The sequence below is a fragment of the Armigeres subalbatus genome, chromosome 3, assembly GCF_024139115.2.
Source record: "Armigeres subalbatus isolate Guangzhou_Male chromosome 3, GZ_Asu_2, whole genome shotgun sequence".
Lineage (NCBI taxonomy): Eukaryota > Metazoa > Arthropoda > Insecta > Diptera > Culicidae > Armigeres > Armigeres subalbatus.
Window position 1 is genome coordinate 424631114 of NC_085141.1, and position 5098 is coordinate 424636211.

Here is a 5098-nt window from a genome sequence, read left to right on the forward strand (position 1 = left end):
GCGTTCAACAATAGGCGGAAATTAGCCGTTCAACATTTGGCGAATTACCCTAGTTACATACAATACAATAATATGCGACAGTATACAACAAACGCCTTAATATATGCAATATCGGGATCAAGTGTGTAAAACTGTGGAGAATCAAGTGTGTCCATGTTGAGTATTTATCTTGTTTTGATTTTGTATTCATTGGAAAATAAGCAATAGTTAATTGAGTGAATTTATTCAATTCTACAATAATAAAACTTTGTCCAGTAAAAATTTGGTACGTTTTGGTTGGACATATTCAAAGTTATTAAACTTTTCTCCTTTGAAGAAAAAAAGGATTGAGAATGCTTAAATAATAAAACCTCTCTAAAACTCATATACATAAAGTAACTAATATCAAATGTTACTCAGATTCAATATTCTATCTAACGGATTCGTTTGAACATATCACTGGTATAAAAATGTGATTAGTTTTCGAGAAAACAGGGGGGGATCATGTGTCCCCGGGGATCATGTGTGTCCAGTTTCCCCTATGTATTGTGTGGCAGGTACAATGGACACACTATGCCCACCGTGTTGAGAATGTTTCCAACCCGAATACATCCTAGACCAGATCGAGAATCGAACTCGTCATCTCCGGATTGGCAATCCTATACCTTTGCTCGCAAGGCTACTGGAGATGTAAACTAAATAAATGAAAATGAAATGAAATGGCATTCAGAAGCACTCATATGTTCTAATCGATACAGTCGTTGGTAAATCTACACCATGAGCACTCACGGCCACTAATAGGTACTCATGGACACTGACTTTTAATCGTGGAGACTCGTTTGTTGTAATGTGCACTCATGAACATTCACAGAATTCAAGTTTATGATTAGAAAAAAAAAAGTTACGTTATATCGAGGTAAAAATTGCTTTATATCGAGTTACGTTATATCGAGGTTGATTTATATCAAGGTTGCCTCATATCGATGTATGACTGTAGTTAAAATTTGGTTACATAGCAGGAATGACGGCATTGGCAGGTTTTGTTTTATTATAGTCAGGGTTTTTTTCATGACTGATTATGCTCAAATTGGGCCTAAACATTCTTTGCATATCCAAGAATATTGTGGCCAAATTTCATAAAATTTGGTCGACAAAAACCCCCTGCCAATAATAGAACAAAACCTGCCAAAGCCGTCTTTTCCCCTATTAAGTGATGATGTGAAAAGTGTGAACTGAGAAGTGAGAAATGAGATGTTCAAAGTGAATATGGAGTAGTGGGAAGCGAGACCTGAGTAGTGAGATGGTAGCAGTAACAAGTGAAAAGTGGGTAGTGAAAAATGAGAATGACGAAGTGAGATGTTGTAACCAAAATGAAGATGGAAGAAGAGAGAAGGCAGAAGGAATAATGACGAAAATAGAAAGTAGAAAAAAGAGAGTAGAACGAAGGCAGTAGAAGAAGTAAGAAGAAAGAAGGAAAGAGGTAAACGAAGAAAAAAGAAGGACGAAATAAGGAAGATTGAAAAAAGAAAGAAGGAAACAGAAATAAGAAAGCAGGAAGAAGGCAGATGAAATTATGAAGAAGGAAAAAGGAGAAGAAAGAGAAAAGAAAGAAAAAGGTACAGTAAGAAGGAAGAAGAGATAAATAAGATGGAAGAAGGAAGAAATATGGATTAGGAACTTAATTTTGAATTCTTAAATCCCTCTTCTCCCTTCTCATTTCTCATTTCTCACTCCTCACTTCTCATTTCTCACTTCTTATTTTTCACTTATTATTTCACACCTTTTGTTTCACGTATTTTACTTTTTGCTTCTTACTTCTCACTTCTAACTTTTCTCTTCCCACACAGCGCTTCTCACTTTTCACTTATCCCTTCTCACTTCTCTCTTCCCACTTCTAAATTGTTTTCAATTTATGTATTTGAGCGTGCGCAAGATGGCTCGATCAGATGGAGGACGATTTGCAGACCCTACGGAGACTGCGTAGTTGGCGACGTGCAGCCATGGACCAAGTTGAATGCAGAAGACTTTCATTTACTGCACAGGCTACTCCGGGCTTCTTCTTATTCTTCCTGTTATTGGCATTACATCCCCCACTCACTGGGACATTGCCGCCTCGCAGCAATGAGCGTTTCCACATTTCCACGTTTCTACAACTGTCCAGAATCTTAATAAATTTCACCTCGCATTTTCAGAGACACCAATCTCAACAAAGAAGCAACGAATAACTGTCATCTTTTTATTTTGGCTTTGCTGCGTCGCAGCAAGCATAGAATAAAAAGATGACAGCCGTACGGCTAAGGAAGGCCCGGCCTTAGTCTGAGCAAATAATTAACTATATTTGCTTAAAGTAATGCAACGTAATGATACGATTCTGCGAGAAAACTCAAGCACAAAGTTTTTTCTGCATAATCACAATCAAGTTGCTAGCGCTTGAGGCCACGATGATTGAGATTTGAGCATGATTTTACCATTACTGGTTGTAAAAAAAATTACAAAAACTGTTAAATAATTGTAGCAAAACTAAAAGTATCCGCTTTCGTAACGCCTAATAGTAAATGAGCCTTATAAATGAAGGCAGGATTAAAAAATAGGACAACAAGAAGAACATTGCGCAGATGAAACAGTTCTCCTCGGGTCACTGGCTGTTAGGTATTCAGTTTGTACTACAGTCAAACCTCCATGAGTTGATGTCCTATGACTCGATATTGAAACAAATTATGCCTTATTAAAAGTATTTGTTTGGTTACTGTGATGGTCTCTCAAACAGCTTTTTAAAGATTTGATATTCCACATCTCGATATTTCCATGAGCCGATGGTCACTTCAATATCGACTCATAAAGGTTTGACTATATATACTTGTACCACGGAGAATAATACTTGGTAGTTTCAACCAAATCTAAGTTAATTTCAAACTAATGTTTGGGTTGATATTTGCACAAACATAAAATTAGTTTACATCAAACAGGATTGTTGGTTAAAACAAACTAGAATATGATGTTGGTTGTTTCCTTGCTTTGTAGTCAAATTCAATAAAGTATTGTTTGAAACAACCAAAAACGATGGTTATTTTTTGACAGCCGATGAAATAAACAACAACGTTGGTTGTTTCAAACTGAAAAATATTAGTTTGAAATAACCAAAATTTAGTTTGGATCAAAATGGATTGGTTGTTTGATACAAATATATTATTAGCGATTTTTTTTTCTATTTTCTTTGAATAGACTTATTTATTGATAAAATTTTAGTTTATGTACATGGTTGTATATTCTTTTATAAAATTTATTCAAAACTATCGGCATCGACTACTCAACGGGGACGTTGAACTACTTGTTTTGTTTTTCTGCCATATGCACGCCATATTACATGAACTCAGAAGAGCAGTGATTGTCCTGTAACAGAAAATAACACTTTTATCATTAAAATATAATTCATTCAGTGACATGATAGAATGAATGCTTTGTATAAATTGCATTTACCATTTTTTGCCACAAGGTCAGAACTATTCCGGTCTTCTAATCAATTTTTGCTCCATCATCGTTTGGGGGATTTTGTGCGACATAGTCACCGCCTGGTCAACGCTATGAAACAGGTTGTTTCCGGTACCGACGAACTAATTGTTTCGACCAGTCGATCTGTAACTCAACTTTTACTGCAGCTGCTGGGCAACAGCATACGTATTCTGAGCCACACTACGGCAATTCTGTTGAACATGTTGATCTTTGCGGAACCATTTCGCCTGTAATTTATAAATTTTCACTGATAATTGAGCGACCTTACTGTAAGAGAATATTTACCTTTTTCCCTGGTACATAAAGCAGAGGTGATTAGACAGAGAGCAGGATTATATTTTTCTAAACAAACTAATACAACCCTATACAACCTATATTTTGTTTATATCAAACTACAATTTTGTGAAGAATCAACATATATGTTATATTAGAAACAAACAAAACATTGTTTATTACAACCATCATTCTTAGTTTGTTTCAAACTAAGAAGACAGTTTTATTCTACCAGCATTATAAACTTGAAACAACAAAAATCTAGTTTGGAACAACCATAATGTTAATGTTAGCTTCAACCAACATGATGGTTGTTTCAAACTATCTGTCTTTTTCTCCGTGACGAAATATCTATTCTAAATATGAAATTTCCAAACACATACAAAAAAACTCCTACTCGTATGTACTCGACAGCCTGGACCCGATCGTCGTCGAGTACAGTTTAGCTTGACACGAGTGCTTCGATCGGTGCGCGTTTTTTCAATTCGGCTGGTGTTTGGCCGCTTGGCAGCCATTTCGATTAGTTTCGGACGATCGTTTTTGTCCCGTTTGCGTTAATGCGCGTATGAACCCGGTTTCGTGTGAGTTGTTCCGGTGTGGAACCCGACGTGTCCTGATCACGGGGACCGGCGTTTTATTGAATTTTTGATTTGACTGTGACGTCATTCGGACGGTAACGCCGACTTTCGGCTGGTGCGTGGGAAAAATATGACTGCCATTTTTTTCGGAGTTTCGACCCGAAAATCGGTGGGTGGCCGCGGGGCCCGGGCTCCAACGCTGTGGACGCGGCCCGATCCTTTAGAGGGAACCAGAGATATGGCCATTTTTTGGTCCCGCTGGGAATTTTGGTCAGAAAAATTGCGCGTTATGGAACGTACACACGGTCAAGCAATTTGACCAATATTGACTCCACCTCTCGTTTATTCAAACATCCATCAAGTTTTACCAACAGCGGCACGAACAATCAATTTATTCGACCAACAATATCACACACGAACGACCGAAGCGCCAACTTGAGCACCAACCATCAAAAAATATATGGGGGTTTGTGCAACTTCACTACAAATGCTCAAACATGTTCGGCGAACCTTGACTCCGCCCCGACAACTCAAACCAAAATCAAACCGTTTAATTTTTTTCCAACAGAGCCGCCAACTGTCAAATGGTTGTTCGAACAACTTCACACACGTTCAAACAAAGCAGCAACCGAAGCGTTTTCTTAGGGGCGGAATCAATGTTCGTCAAACTGCTTGACTGGTGTGTGGATTCGGTGGAAACGCATTATGGATGGTACGTCCATACCACTTTTCACGGTGAACCCAATACGACTTGGATA

At 37.8% G+C, this 5098-nt stretch overlaps 1 long non-coding RNA gene across 1 annotated transcript; it reads right to left on the bottom strand.

Annotated features, from left to right (window-relative positions):
• Positions 1-3247: 3247 nt before the first annotated feature.
• On the bottom strand, positions 3248-3892 carry LOC134224379 (uncharacterized). Its single transcript, XR_009982931.1, has 3 exons — positions 3775-3892; positions 3457-3716; positions 3248-3369 (listed from the first exon to the last, which is right to left on the bottom strand). It is a non-coding gene; the product is annotated as an uncharacterized LOC134224379 (long non-coding RNA).
• Positions 3893-5098: the final 1206 nt, after the last annotated feature.